The 16,385-nt window shown below is 39.8% G+C and overlaps 1 protein-coding gene and 1 non-coding gene across 2 annotated transcripts in view; both read right to left on the bottom strand.

The window, feature by feature from the left end:
• pleca (plectin a) overlaps positions 1-16,385 on the bottom strand; it is a 117,537-nt gene that overhangs the window by 65,039 nt on the left and 36,113 nt on the right. The gene's annotated exons all lie outside the window — the stretch shown is intronic.
• trnam-cau lies at positions 15,643-15,715 on the bottom strand. The gene has a single exon. It is a non-coding gene; the product is annotated as a tRNA-Met (tRNA).

Raw genomic sequence — 16,385 nt, 5'->3', positions numbered from 1 at the left:
TACTTTCTAGTAGTTTTTTCTAAACTGGATTCTGCATCCAATCAGATTGAACAATATTTTTTCCTAAATATTATATAACACTTTTAGAAATAAAGTCTTTATATACAGGTCTTTGCTTCGGAATTTAGCCTAGTCAGAAATATTTTCCATTGAACTATAAGATTAAACCACACTCAATAAGCATGTTATTATGCAAATATAACTTGAAGTATTTGCTTTTCAGTATTGCTAAATATTGGAGAGCACTCAGTAACATTACATCCTTTGTTTGGTGTAAAGATTTATAACAGATGGATTTGACTCACAGATTCTAATCTACTGAGAAGGTTTGAGTAAAACTGATGCTCTGTTTTTAAAAACCAGGTCGGGTGAATCCAGAAGAGGAAGGGAGCAAACAGATAAAAAGGAAAATAATCGGATAGATGACACACAACCCGCTATCCACAGGCCTGAGGGGATATCGGCATCTACACAAAACACAACAGAGACATCTGTAACAACTCTACAACTTTTAAAAGCACGACATCGATGGCATTTAAAAGCAAGGGTAGAATCTGAACAGCACTCTTTGTATGTTAAACTGCTGAAGGTGCCCAACATAACATACAGCCAAAGTGACTATTCCTTTCTAAAGGTTGGAAGTTGTGTCAGTGACTTCTGTTATTTCTTTTGGAAAAACTAAACCTAAAGGTCAACCACTCACAGTACTTTGAGAGTCCGTATTCTCTGGTCTCCTTGATTTTCCCCCAACAGTCATAGCCCGCATCTCCAACCGGCCAAGTCTGCAAACCTAACTGGAAAAGCCATCAAGTCATTTCTTTCCCTTAAGAGAAGACAATTGTGCCTGTGTTTAATTCTATGTTACTCAACATCCTCTGAGACTAAGCCATACTGGAAAGCAATATGGAGTCCAGGATAACTATGGTTGCCAGTTGGGCTAAAAATAGTAGAAGGTTTGGAAAATGTTTGCAGGGAATGGTGATTTATTTCCCCATTTGCCTTTAAATAAGGTGGTAGAGAACTGTCAGAACCTTTGACAGCTGTATTTTTATAATGTCATCCTATAATAAATATCAGAATAAAGCACATGCTACAGTGCCCTCTGCAGATCACATTAAGAGCCCCAGACTGTGCATAGTACCTAGTACAGGAAAAAGTGATGAGATAAGTGAGAATCTTCCACTTCTGCAAATACGGGAGAACATCTGGCAACACTGTACTGCTTCGAGATGTTGTCGTTCTAATAGTTCATCCCCTGCAACAATTTTATAATCCCCTTAATGAAAATCACCTTCGGCCTGTTTATTTATCACCATGTTTGTCAACAATATTTATGGGAAAGAGATTCCTGTTCTACTGGGAGCAATGTTTCATAACAAATCTGTGGGAGTAACAGCATGCAGGAAAGGCAGTAAGCTTAGTAAGGTCTCCAGCAGGTCTGGGTTAAACAGTATTAGCCAGAAATTCTTACAGTTTATTATTCTTCTTTTCTATTCTCACAGTGTGTAGACCACATGAACCTTTGTACAAATACAATACGATGTATTTGAAAGTCCTTTCAGTGACACTGTGACCTCTGCAGAAGGAGATAACCCCACCCTTCTGGGGCATGGTTACAATCACTGCAAGTCATTTTTGCGCCAGACAAGGCTCCACTGCAGATCATACCAGGCAAATGATGTGCTGCCAGTTTCCCGGTATTTTGATTGCCTGCCATAGTAATATTAGAAATGATATACTGAAGCGGTAAGTTAAGATATCTAGAAGAATGAATCACAAATCATAAACATGGCTGAACTGCTGCTTTGCTAGCATGGGTAAAGTCTTGATATATAGCACGGCAGATAAAATCCCTTACGGTAGAAGAAAACAAATCGCTCACAGTCCAAAAATTCACTGGTATTTCGATTAATCTAAAACCTTAAGGCCTGTGTTGAGTTGGTTCATTGGATGCAGACACTTTATCTCCATGTGCTCTCCATTACCTGTCCTGTGGCTCCAAATCAAACGAAACAGCGGCAACAACAGACTTATGTTTGGTTACTACCACCAAATAGCAGATGGAGACAGTCTGTACCTGCGTCAAACCTCTTTCAGCTGTCAACTCAAGCCTTATAACACACAGTACACAACAGCATTGGCTATAACACAATGGCAAATGTATAAATAAATGCAACCAGAATTAATATATGGAAACTTAATATATGGAAGGCTGGTTGGAAAAATCACCAAAACATACTGGTTATTCTCTGGGGCTACCCCATGTAATTATGTGTAACCATGAAGCAAACCCAGCATGCTCAACATTTGGCCTGGATATAAATAAAGAAGTTGGTTTATTGTGTCTCTCTTTAAGCGGACGAAAGCTCATTACCATGGTGGAAATGGAAGTGGAAGAGGGACGAGAGAATAGACAACTCAAGGTGACTTTAAAATAAACCCATTCAACTCTTCTGGCAGATGAAGTGCTCTACGCATTCCAGTACAGATTTTATAGCGAGTAATTTAAGGTAAATGGTTGTCTTCCAAGTCGTTAAATGCAATCCTACATTCTGACATTTGGAAAATGGAGCTGTGGGAAAAATGCTGGAAGGAGTATTGCTCAGACAATACACAAAAAGATCTGGTGAGTATTCTACAACCATCACATTTGAACATGTACCCAGTATGCTGCTCAATAAACACGAGTACAGAAACACTCAAAAACATTCTGCTTGGTACACTGAAATAAAAGCCAATTCCCTTGGATATGTAACAAATGGTGTCACTTCTTCTTCTTCTGTGTGCCACCTGTTCTCTCTGTTCTGGAGTTTGTTCATACATCTGTCCAGATTTTTTTTTACCAAGACAGACTGATTATCCACTGAAAATCATCGTGAGGTTTCAAGACTCAAAAACAACTTTGAGCAGTAAGGCTGATAATGATTTGTCAGAAACCATAGAAGGTCACCATTATTATTCAGGACTATATCCGTTCGGGCATTCAGGGTCTCGCTCTCTCTATTTATCCTTCCATTACACAGATATGTCTTGCTATGTAGTGAAAAAGAGGAAGAAAAAGAAAGATCATACAGAGAGAATGGATGAGCATGAAATAAACTTAACAGAATATATAAAGATAGAACTCTCTTTAACACTTATGAAGTAATTTCACACAAATGTCATGTATTGCTAAATGCTACAACAACATGTAACGTCTGATGAGCATTAGCCTTTTTTTGGGGACGGTCACAAACCAGTCGTGTCTGTAAATGAGCAGGCAGCCGAGGCAAGGTAAGCCGGTGACCCCACTAAGGCACCATCATGATCACACACTGCCTTTGAGCAAGATGCTGAATCTTAATCTGATGTTATGTTGCTGACTAGGACGAGATTCCGTGCCAAGAAATCTTGCGATATTAAAACTTGACAATATGTCTCGTCGAGGTGAAAAGTTGTCTCACAAAATAGGATGAAATTAGCTAAGAAGATGCCCCCGCCACTTTTAATTTGTTTGTGTGGGAGCATTTTGGGTAGTCCATGGAAACAATAAACAGCAAAGGGGTATGCATTTTGTGACTTAATCAAATAAAAGACAATTTTTCCAGTCATATATTTCGTCATTGACAATTGACGATCACAATAAACGTCAAAATCATAATTTCTGTCAAGTTTAAAGGCTGATTTTTGCTCCCAAGTGAAAGTTGAAGAAACTAGATGGTTAATTGTGGTTTTAAACTTTTCTTTATGATGAGAACTAACACTTGCCAAACAGTGAATCACTTCACAAATCTGAGGGATAACATTCAAAACAATTATGATAAAATCTTTTTTCAACTAATAAGCATGAGTAAAATGTTGTTGTCTTATTGGGGTATACTGTTATTGAAGAAAATTATATAGCGATAATCATCATTATTGTTTAATTGCCCAGCCCTGTGATGAGTGTGGGTGGTGATGGCGCGGTAGTGTGGGGGATCTGGGTTGGATTCCCACCATGACATCCACCAATGTGTCCCTGAGCAAGATACTTAACCCCTATTTTCTCCAGAGGCGTGCAACCTCTGGCAACTGTAAGTCGCTTTGGATAAAAGCATCAGCTAAATGACTGATTATTATTATGAGTATTTGCCAACTTTTATGAAATGTCTGACTAGGCATGTAATACTTGTGATATATCACTTAATCTGTAACTGTGCTTTTAATTAAAAGCACAGAAAAGTACACTTTAAAAGAAAATGAATCATAAACTCGATCTTCAACAGGATTTTGGAAATGACAATGAAGCAGCACAAACCAGTTGGACAAACGTTTCAGCTGGTATTGCTCAAACCACTCAGGCTATAAATGGTGATCAGTATAAAAGCTTTATAACATGAGCTGTCTAGGGGGCAATTGGCTGTTAGTATAGCAGCTAATGGATGCTCACAGGACTGTGCACCATGGGTTTCTGAGAAAACCCTGTGAGGCAAGCAGCTGCAGTGTTAACAGAGTAATGTGAAGCATTTAAAGTCTAAATGCTACACAGTGCAAAGGTGGCAGAACTTAGTTTGTCTGAAATATCACTGTGCTATAATGGCCGACTTGGAAAGCGGCTAATGGATGACTGCCCTTTGCCAGAGTTTGCCAGTTTGCCAAAGCAGATCATAAGAGCATCGTGTGAGTAAGAGGAACCACTCCATAGCAACAGAAGAGGAGGAAATATGAGAGTTCCTGTGAGTGTGTGTGAGTGTGTGTGTGTGTGTGTGTGTGTGAGTGTGTGTGTGTGTGAGTGTATGGTCACTGCAATGAGTCATCTAAAACCCATGGTAGGGTGTGGTCAGCCAGGAATGCCTGTAACCATAGAGACTTGACACACCATAGAAATATGAGTAAATACAGTACAAGGCCAAAACAGTGGTCAGAGGCGATAGCATTGCTACTGGCAACACTCAAAACAGACAAACTCTTCCTGGAAGTGAGAGTCTCTCAGTGGCTCATCACCATAACCCTAACCGCCTTCCAAAAGTTTCAGATACTAAAAACATAAAAGAACGAGCAGACTGGCAGCGCTGATACAGGATAAAGTGAGTGCAGACTGGTTTTGACATTATTTTGGAGAGGGTGCTTGTTTGTGTTACCATGCACACACACTTTCCTCTTCTGTCTTTAAAACCTAAACCGTTAATATAAACCAGACCACGGGGACACCAGTTATTTAAGAAATACACCACCGGAAATGTCTATTGCATTTTGAGCATCTCCACTGTTTTGTATGTTTCAAACATTCATAGTTTCTCCACAACATAGATATTTGCACCACTTCTGAATCATGCTATTGCCTCCCCATAGCTCAGAAGCTCTTTTGAAGGCAGACATTTGAGTTATTTATTGATGTATGTTCAGTATGTTGTCAATAATACTGCAGGGGTGGTGCTGGAGATAGGGGCTGATTGAAATTGAACTCTTTGCTCCAAAAGGTAAAAATATTTAAAAACAGGCCATGCATATCGTCACTGGAAAACCTAATTGAAACATTTCTAATGAACCATAGTGTACTATGTGCAGTTGAAACACATAGATATAACTTATTATCCATGGAGACTTCGAGGCGTCAATCAGCCAGCTCCATGGCTCATTAAAATACTCTTAATTCTCAGACTATGAACACAGTTTCCTTAGACGCTGACTGATTACCACATGAAGAAGAAACTTTGTCTACAGTCATTGAGAGGATATCATCCGAGGGAATTTAAAGTAACGGGTAATATATCCACCATGCAGCAACAATGGTGTTTTGACTGTCAAATAAGCAAGAACAATACTTAAAAGCACTTTGGCAGAGTCCTGGATGACACTCCCATAGTTACAACCCCCTTTGGTCCAGGAAAGACTCTGGGGACACTTTGTCAGCATGATATGTGTGGGGTGCCATTAGTGGAGTCCTATACATCAGCTTTGCCCTCCTCATAAACCAGACAGTGTGACAGTGTGAAAGGAGCTATTTTAAAATAAACCTTTTCACTGAGTACTCCTCCCCTCTGTCCAGCTCCTGATTGTGCCCCCGTCTACATTCCCCTCTTTTCTGTCCTTTTCCAGATCACTCCCATACTCTGCACCACCATGAGAAAAATGCATGACAGTTAGGGCTGGGTGATATGGCCATCAATAATTATCACGATAAATGTCAAAACCTTACTTCTTTCAAGTTTAAAGGCTGATTTTTGCTCCTGACTGAAAATTGAAGAAACCAGACGGTTAATTATGTGGTTCAACTTTTCTTTATGGTCAGGATGGGACAAACACTTGATGCCAAACAGTGGATCACTTAACAAATCTGCGGGAGACCATTCAAAACTATTATGATAAAAAAAAAAACATTTTTAACAATATGATTAGTAAATCTTTTTTCAGTCCCTTTTCCTCAACAAAATAAATCTTTTAATAGAAAAATGAAGTGCTAATTTGTTCGTGATTCAAATAAATTAATTATTGACAATATATTGAACATTTATTATATTGATATTGAGGAAAATTATATTGCGATAATTATCATGATTGTTTTATTGCCCAGCCCTATTGGCAGTACCCATGTTGGGAGGATAGTGGCAAAGAAGAGGTCTCATGAGGAAAGAGTAGATTTTTTCATATGTAGGGGCGCCTTGCTGGCTGTCGTTGGCTGTTTTGCCTGCGGTGAGGGCTGGCACACAAACAGCCCCTGCAGCTTTTAGAACTTCGTGTCATGCCAAACAAGTTCTGGATATGGCACATGGACGACAGCTTTATAACTTACAATTACTGGTAAACTTAGATGTTAGTTGGAGGTAAAAAATATATTCTAGAGTATGATTTTGGCCTGATGCTTGAACATAACCCACTCTGGATAGTTCCATACTGTAAGCAAAATATATTTTATTTATCATGTGTAGGAAACTCAAGGTACGTCAGGTAGGCTTTGTAACACAGAAAACATTACTCATCAAAATATACGGAGGAATCAAAGTCGATCAACAACTCAACAGATATCAATTAATGCTGAAACAATTAGCCGATTGATAGATTGGAAAAAAATCTAAAAAATCTTCCCTTGAGATTCAGAAGTAAGGAAGGAAAGACAGACACAGTGATGCAGCATTGACCTGCAAAGCAGATCCAGTTGATTGATCTGTCTTGGCATCAGAGAAAAGTGTATGTCAGACATAATAACATCCTGGGGCCTTTCCTGCCACCAACAACAGCACAGGCTGCTCAGTTATCATTCTCATGTCGAATAAAAAACTGTATTCATTTGAAGGCCATTTACAAAACTGGTGTAACAAGTGGAAAATGAATTTGGATCAATGATATGGGGACATTGTGACCAAGACAGAATTTTTTAAAAGGTCTCTTGTCTGAGCAGAACATTGCATTAACAGAAACTTAAGCACACGTTTGATCAGAAGCACATTCAGGAGGAGCTCACCCTTTCTGTGCCACCTGACAGCCTCCACTGGCTCGCACTGTCATCTGGGAGCCACAACTCAAACCCACAAACCCTTTTAAAGGCAGGAACAGCCACTTACCTAGAAGGAAAAAAACATAAAAGGGAACAGAGCAAACACATTTAGCAAAAATGCAATTTGTTCCAGATTGAAATATCAGCTATGTCAAAAACTTTAACTGCCTGTAAAAATGGAAAGAAAGAAATTTAAAAGTGAATTAAAAAGAAAATGCTTTTAATGGCATAAGATGCAGATTAATGTGTAGACCAGAGGACGATTTTAGGCAGGATTAAAGAAAGGAAAATCAAGCCCAATATCACGGTAATGGTTGTGGAAATAGCAGGCGTCTTTATAGCACTTAACTCTATGAATGCACTCTCATTAAGGCCTCTCACAGTAGCTTCACGAACAGTGCCATCTGCTGGCCACTTCATGGAAAACTCAAATGTAGAGCTGCTTTAAAAACCTGTCTTACAAGTGGTTTAGGAGACGCCTGGTTTCAGTCCCCCAGCAGATTTCACTTTCTCTGACAAAACAAAGCATAAAGCTTGTACTTATGTCCCACTGAGGGGAGGATTAGAGGAAGAAGTAGATGATTAGAAAGCATGTGTCAAATTACAGGAGACGTTGCCCCTTTGAATTACAGGAAACCTGAGGTTAATGAGATTATGTAATCACATCAACTATGTTAGGGGGCCACTCAGCTAGGATCGTGGCCAGACTTATCAACCAGCATGACTGACAGGCTCACTGACAGCTCTAACAGGATTACACTGACTATTACTTAGGAATACAGACCCAAACACGTTCAGTCCTCACAGTCTGAATTATCCACTTACAATACACACTCTTCATTATACAAAGAACTCAATAAGGACAATGGGTTGCCTTGATTTAATGGAACTTGATGCAGTCCATGTTTTGTGGTACTTTTTTTTAAAGCTCATCAATTGCTGAATTTACTACATTGTCTTTACACAATCCATGAACCAATCTGAGATGTGGGTGACAATTCTGTCTTTCCCAACCATGCTATGATGAAAACAGTAATTGTGGTTATTTTAGGCCTTTCACTGAAACACTTTCAGGGTCTGTAAAACCAAAACAAGATGAAGGACGCTAAAACATTCAAGCACTTTGCACAACGCGACTCCAGTTATCCCATCTGGAGCGAATCACAGCCCTGGCTGGACAGAAACAGGTGAGGAATCTGAAACACGGCCATCCACCAATTCCTGCAGCTCAAATAGCGGCTGAAGCATGTGAGAGCTACTGAGACGTGACAGTATGAGCATGAAACACAGACAGGATGTATGCATCAGCAATGCCAAATGAATGAGCCACTTGACACGATATGTTCAAAAATTACAAGTACAGAAATATGATGATAAACATCTAGATTTCACACATTTAGTGCATTCATGAGTATCTAATATTTTAAACTACAGTATGACCACCCCCTCCCCCACTCAACTCCAGCACTCCCCTGTTTATCCTCTGCATTGTCCTCATGGATTATTTCATGCTGGGAAATTCTTGGCAAGAAGAAAGTGTAGCAGTGGAGGAAAATGAAAACGCTGATCTGATGCTGGGCTGGACTCTTATCTGCAGATATCAAACTGAGCGTGACTGCGGATGCACATGTACAGGATATTGTGGGGAAATAAGGAAGCAAATCATTCATCTACAGATTACAGATTACTATCTAAACTATGTACTTAAAGCTCATGCGGAAACCACATAATAACCCTGTCATGATGTTAACCATGTTTTTATATCATATCATCATAAGAGAGGGAGTTTCACCTCAAAATCATCACTGAGTTTAAAAAAACATTCTGCTTTTGGGGTGGTAATATCTCAAGTTCATTAAATCAAACAATCTAAAACATGACCATAAATAAATTAAGTAATTAAAGCTTTGTGTAGTGTCTTACTGATACTATCACTGACGATGATAAAACAATGTCACTTATCCCCAACATTAGAAAGCGCTTCCTGTCATCTCTTTGTTAGACACAATGGTCTGCCCTGGGCTGCAAGTGTGGAAAAGACAGCTGATGATTCAGGATCAGATGCACGGCTTATTGGCAAACAGGCTGTCAGCTGCTCTAACTCTGTATACAGTAAAAACAATGGCTGACCCAGCCTGAGCATCAGAGAGTAATGAACTGAAAGAGTCCAATAAAGACTGGTGCCACCATTCAGCGCCCCTGCACACTATCAAAATATATGTCATTTTACACATGGTTAAACATGTTCTACATTTTCTAGCATAATTAAGTCAAAGCATCACAAAGCAACAGAAAAAAATCTTTTGCATCATTGATTGGCTAATTTAAAAATAATTCTATTACAATCACTTGTTCACTCTTCAAACTGTAATCAGTAATGTATTCTGATTACTTTGTCTGACTTTTTAGTCACACAGGATTGTTTTATCTGTGCAACATTGATGTTCAGATTGGTGGAAAGCTGAGAGGTGTCCTGCGCAGATGGCCTACTGTAGCTGGATGGTTACTGGTTATTGTGACAATAAATAAATAAATACTACAGATCACCGTACTGTAATAACAATTTATAGTCCTATTTATATGTTTATTTTCCTTCTCAACACAAATTTGTGGCAATTTTAAATGGACTTTAAAGTTTCTCACTTTGACTTTATTAAAGGTTTTCCCAATGCAAACTCTTCTTTTATCAAATTTAAATAAAATATAGTTAGTTCTTTAATGTAAAAATATAATAGTGTTATAATCATTCTGTTACTATCTAAACTTGTGGGCAATACTGAAGCAACTCTAAGAATTTGTGAACCTGCTGAATGTCAGGAAGCTACTTTAGCTCTTTGCCATGTACGTCTGCAACACTAAACCGCTCAGAGGTCAAATGCACTAACCCATGCCCTGAACTTCTTTTTAACTGGATATCCCTGGTTTGAAACTGTCCTGCTTAAAAGCCCCACCACCTTCCTTTCACCAGCACATAACCTTCAAATTATTATTTTATATTTATCTTAAACGTGTATTTTAGTCTTTTCAATGGTTTCTTGCTTTTATCTTGTATTGTTTTTGTATTATTGTCTTTTGGGTGTTATTGTCTTTACACTTGTTAAAGCACTTTGTAACTTGTTTTTGAAAAGTGCTCTACAAATAAAGATTATTATTATTATTATTATTATTATAAAAGGAATCAATCACAACCGTGCACTGTTTGTGAAAACATGCTGGGAAGGTCTAGACAGGAACCATGGAGTAGAGGGAGTGGTGAAACACACAGAGCTACAGGAAAAACTAACAGTAGAGCTCCACAAAGGCCAAAATTTAAAACAGGTTAAGAGTGCCGACAGGCTGGCAGATAAGCTCATAGTTAAAAAGCAGAAGGTGTTCACATTGTTCTTGTTATTGTGTTGTAGAAAATGTTAACACTTATTTAACCAGGTAAACCCATTTTCAAGGGAGGCCAGGCCAAGATGGCAAAAACAAAATCAGGCAACAGACAAAATAACCCCCCAAAAAACATAATAGAAAGTAAAACAGTTAAGTAAGTAAGAAAGTAAAGAATGAAGAATGGCTTCAATATCTTTCATGCAAGTGAGGTATCATTTAATCATTCAGCACATGCAACTGAATGCAGCTCTTTTGGGAATAAAATTCAAAAGCTTCTTCCTCAATCCTTGTTCAGATATCTGCATAAGCCTGAAATGAGCTCAAAAATCTGGGTCAAGACCCAGAGCTGGCTAGTAGACAGAAGTAAAGGAGAGTGGAATTTCATGCTGTTGTGAATTGTGCTGTCAGTAATAAGTAACCAAGGCCACACATCAACAGTGGCCTTGCTTGTCTCAACACATGCAGGAGATCATCAAAAGGCTCTCATGTTAAAGAGCTGATTCTGTCCCAAGTGCTTCAAAATAGTTGACAAGAACTGACAATGGGAGCAATGGTCTTTAGGTGATGACATGCTTACAAATGAACTGAGCTGCACTGAGTAAGCAGCAGTGTCCAACATATTAAGTAACTCCATTGGGAGCGCTCAGTGAAGCGAAGGGCCCTTTTGTCTCCTGAGCCCTGGGGAAAATATTCCCAGCCAATCTGAGTGGGTAGGACTCCTTCAGATCCCTCTCCAGGATCATTTAAATGCCTCTGCCGCCCGGAAAGCTGCTCCAAAGTGTTACCACATTTCGCCAGGCCAGAAGACTCCAGACAAACCTCAGCTCCAGACAGAGCAGCTTTTAAAATGGCTCTGCTTTGGGCTGAGCCAGTTTCACCAGTATGGTTGGGTTCTGTCTCCTTAAATTGTAGGGTATCTGTCCCTATAAATGCCAGTCAGTCTGCTGAGAGTTGAGGGAGAACATGTTTCATATATCAATGTAAAAGTAGCACACTCTCCATGGCCTGAATACCTGATAAACTAAGTCTGGAAAAACCAACCATGTAGACACTGGTACCTGCAGGGTGTGGGAGACAAATGGGAGGAGAGGAGAAGCATTTGAATAAATTAAGATGCCTTGGAGACTCTAATACACATTTGGGTGTATGCCAATTAAAAACTGCTTTGCTAAGAGAAAGTATAGAGAAGAGTATACAAATGAAATACATAATGGAAAAATCCATTTCATGTGTTGTCACAGCAACAATATGTAAAACAAATTTTTACCACAGTTGGTTTGCATCACACTCTGTATAGAATAGGGTTGAAGAATGTTAGAAAAGTTATGATATTATATGGACCAAAAACGACTGGTGGATCAATCGATTTCAATCAACAGACAAGTGCTTTAAATTTTGATACTTTTTTTTTGGACATTTCACAAACAATTGATCGATTCATCTAGAAAATAAAACCAATTGATAATGAAAATAATAATTTTTTAATCCGATCAAAGAACAGGTGAAGGAAGATTACGAAACTGACCAGATATCTGAAAGCTTGTTAATGTTGTGACGATGAAGTAAAGTAGTGAGACACCTTAAATGAGGGAGGCAGGAGGAGCAGGTGTAAACACGGTAAGAAACGTCTAACCATGCTACACACTGACAAGCAGCAGGCAAAAAGAGAGAACAACCTCAATCGTACACTTCTAACCAGGCATTTTGCGCCACCAGTCCCATCTCTGACCGAGGGGCAGGGCAACACTTGGCTGTATCACTGCTGCTACCGCGGTGATGCAGCAGCAGCAGCTCTGCAGCAGCCGATTCTGCTCCGCATCTCCCGGCGCAGACGCATTCAATGTGCCGCATGCAGCAGCAGCCTCCCACAGCATCTCACACACATGCTCATAAAACACACCACCTCAGCGCAATCATTACCCCTGACCCCTAGTCCAACCCCTTTGGTCACGCCTGGATACAAAGGGAACAAAAGCTTTGCGTTCCTTTTATCCACAAAAATATGCAGGGCAAACAGAGGATTAGAATTCCTCTATTTAACTCAACAGCCCTGAAATCTTCAAAACTTTTTGTTCAGCCTACATCCATACGATGAGGAAGTCCTCACCAGAGAGGGATTGTGGGAAAACAAGGCGGTCCTGAAAGCATATGATAGTGATGACAACTGTCTAAGGAAGCAAAATATTAAAAAGGCAAGAGGAGTACCTTTGAGAGAGCTGATCTCATGCTGGATAGACCTTCCAGGATCCATGCTCACAGTCTCTCTGTGCCACTGCTTGAGGCTGCAAACAGTCGACTGTGAGCTCTGCAAGGTCAGCTCAGCAGTGAAACACCACGCTGGAGGATGTAAGCGTCTCTCTGCTAACGGCAGGCTGTTTCTATCCCACTCTACCTCCCTTTCTGTCTCCCTTCCTCTCTCTCTCTCTGCTGTGCTGCTGCTGCCACTGGAGTTGGCAGCTTAGTGTTTTGTTCACTCCCTTTCCCTCTCTCCTGCCCGCTCGCACACAGCCCCTGTCAGCAGAGAAATTGTGAAAGAAAGGAGCCCACCTCCCTCCCTTCCGCCTCTGACACCTCCCTGATGTTGTCCCGTCTCATCCTCATGCTCAGGGAGGTGCCTCAACCAATAACAGTCACTCTACACCGTCACATCACAACAGTCCATATAGCTGACAAAAGCAGTCAATGCAGTGTGAAATAATGGTTTAGTCAGAAGAAAGAGGTGATCCCTGCTGAAAGAAAGTATTTTTTTTAAGATATAAATACACTGATAAAATATTAGCCTAGTAGACCAGGAGATAAAAAAACATTTACTTTGAAATGTGGTATTATAAAACGACACATATTTTAAAATTATAAAAAATATAACGTTAAGGTACAAGTGAGCGGGATATTGTTAGTGAGTCGTTTATTTCTCCTCCATCATGACAACAGTGTCAGTGACTCAGCATTGTGTCCACCTAAAATACCAAGGGACTGGAGGAGCCTCTCTATTTTTCATTAAAAGTGCTGCTTAGATGACACAGCCGATTTTAGGGAATTTGCAATCTGAAAGAAATTAAATTATTGCACTTTGCTAAAGCTTACGCTACATTCCCGTAACAGCTGAAAACACCAATTAGAGCTCCTTAACAAATTCCACACAAAATACCCCAAGTGAAATTCAGGCGTCAGAACTGTGAGTTATGACATTTCCACCACCATGAATTAAAAGTTAAAACTGAATCAATTCTATTATAACTAAATAATATAGCAAAACAATCAAGACCAATCCATTAATCACAGCCAATGCACCAAGAGTGACAAAGGTTTACACTGTTATATTCTTGACAGGAACATTTTAGAAGATGACAGCCAAGGTTATGCTGACTTTGACTCAAGCCTCCAGTGAATGGCTGGTGCTATGCTGTGTCGTGCATGAAGTCAGCAATACCAAAAAAGCTATTTTGTTTAAGTATGAATACATTGAAAGCTACATATAAGACTTTAACCAGCAGGGGAAACCATGATGTACATTGGTACAGTACGCAAATCTTTAGAGCAGTATGGTCCAAATTAGTGATCGGCTGTTATGGGTGTTTCTTTGGCCAGTGTTGATACCAATATTTAGAGAGCAGGGCTGATAGATAATGTCGACATTGACACAAAGAAAATTCATGTATCGTTATGATTTAGAAAGTAACATGTTGTTTTAGATGGAATATTTATTCATTATTAAAAGGGAAAAATACATTAAGTTATGCTGTAGATTTCAGAATGTGACTGATGTTTAAGGTTGAGCTTTTGTGCTTTCTCGTCCCTCTCCTCTCTCCTCCTATCACTTCCTGCAGGTTTTCTGGCTCTGGAGCTGTGGAGTCTGGATCTGTGGCTGCGGGTCACCTGCTGCCCCCGTGTTCCTGCTCAACACCCTTTGCTGCAACGACTATTGTTACTAGTCCTATTGTTATTATTGTTATTATAATCATTAACATTACGACTGTTACCATTAACACTACTATAAATATCTGTACCATTTTTCATTTAGTCTATAGCAACATCACCTTTACTGTCTGTACCTCTGTGTGTATATTGTGTAGGCTGCTCTCTCTCTCTCTCTCTCTCTCTCTCTCTCTCTCACCCCAACCGGTCGAGGCAGATGGCCGCCCACCCTGAGCCATGGTTCTGCTCGAGGTTTCTACCTCTTGAAAGGAAGTTTTTCCTTGCCTCTGTCGCCTAGTGCTTGCTCTTGGTGGGATCTGTTGGGCTTCTGTAAATAGCATCATAGAGTATGGTCTAGACCTGCTCTTTTATGAAAAGTGCTGTGAGATAACTGTTGTTGTGATTTGGCGCTATATAAATAAAATTGAATTGAATTGAATTGAATTAACTGGTGGCATTATGTTCTTGATAGAATGATTTCAATCTTGATGAAAATCCAATGGAACTCTACTTTTGGCGCTACGTACAACCATCATTTATCCTGTCATGTTGTCCTACTGGTACACATATGTAAAGGTGACCGGTAACAACAACACAGCAATAAATGTCGACCCATATGTGTTTTTCAATGGCCAGTGCCGATATTTAGAGAGCAGGCTGGCCTCACAGCGCAGAGCACAATCTACATGTTATCTTAGCCACTAGAGTGGTTTTAGATGGACTTTTTTAGTTATTAGTGAAATAGCAAAGTACAATGGAGAGCAGGAATTCATTAACTGGTGGCATTATGTTCTTGATAGAATGATTTCAATCTTGAGGAAAACCCAATGGAACTCTACTTTTGGCGCTACGTACAACCATCATCTATCCTGTCATGTTGTCCTCTGACCTTAAAAACCTGCCCCGTGTGAGGCACGAACTCACGACCTTCAGATTATGAGACTGACGCGCTGCCTACTGCGCCAACGAGGCCCAAAAATGAGATATTTTTGATTCAGATGAAATTCCGTTTCAACTCTACTTTTGGCGCTACGTACAACCATCATCTATCCTGTCATGTTGTCCTACTGCGCCAACGAGGCCCAAAAATGAGATATTTTTGATTCAGATGAAATTCCGTTTCAACTCTACTTTTGGCGCTACGTACAACCATCATCTATCCTGTCATGTTGTCCTACTGCGCCAACGAGGCCCAAAAATGAGATATTTTTGATTCAGATGAACTGTCACAGTTGCAACTGTTGATTAACTTAGTTTTTGGAAATGTCTGCCGACTGTGCTAAAGAGGCAGCTGGAGCTCGTCTCACATATGTAAAGGTGACCGGTAACAACATCACAGCAATAGATGTCGACCCATATGTGTTTTTCAATGGCCAATGCCGATATTTAGAGAGCAGGCTGGCCTCACAGCGCAGAGCACAATCTACATGTTATCTTAGCCACTACAGTGTGGTTTTAGATGGACTTTTTTATTTATTAGTGAAATAGAAAAGTACAATGGAGAGCGTGAAACAGAGGAGCAGGAATTCTTTAATTTGGGCCATTATGTTCTTGATAGAATGATTTCAATCTTGATGAAAACCCAATGTAACTCTACTTTTGGCGCTACGTACAACCATCATCTATCCTGTCATGTTGTCCT

Source organism: Micropterus dolomieu, linkage group LG09, assembly GCF_021292245.1.
Source record: "Micropterus dolomieu isolate WLL.071019.BEF.003 ecotype Adirondacks linkage group LG09, ASM2129224v1, whole genome shotgun sequence".
NCBI lineage: Eukaryota > Metazoa > Chordata > Actinopteri > Centrarchiformes > Centrarchidae > Micropterus > Micropterus dolomieu.
The sequence above is the reverse complement of the archived record's forward strand: the minus strand, read 5'-3'. Positions and strand labels throughout refer to the sequence as shown.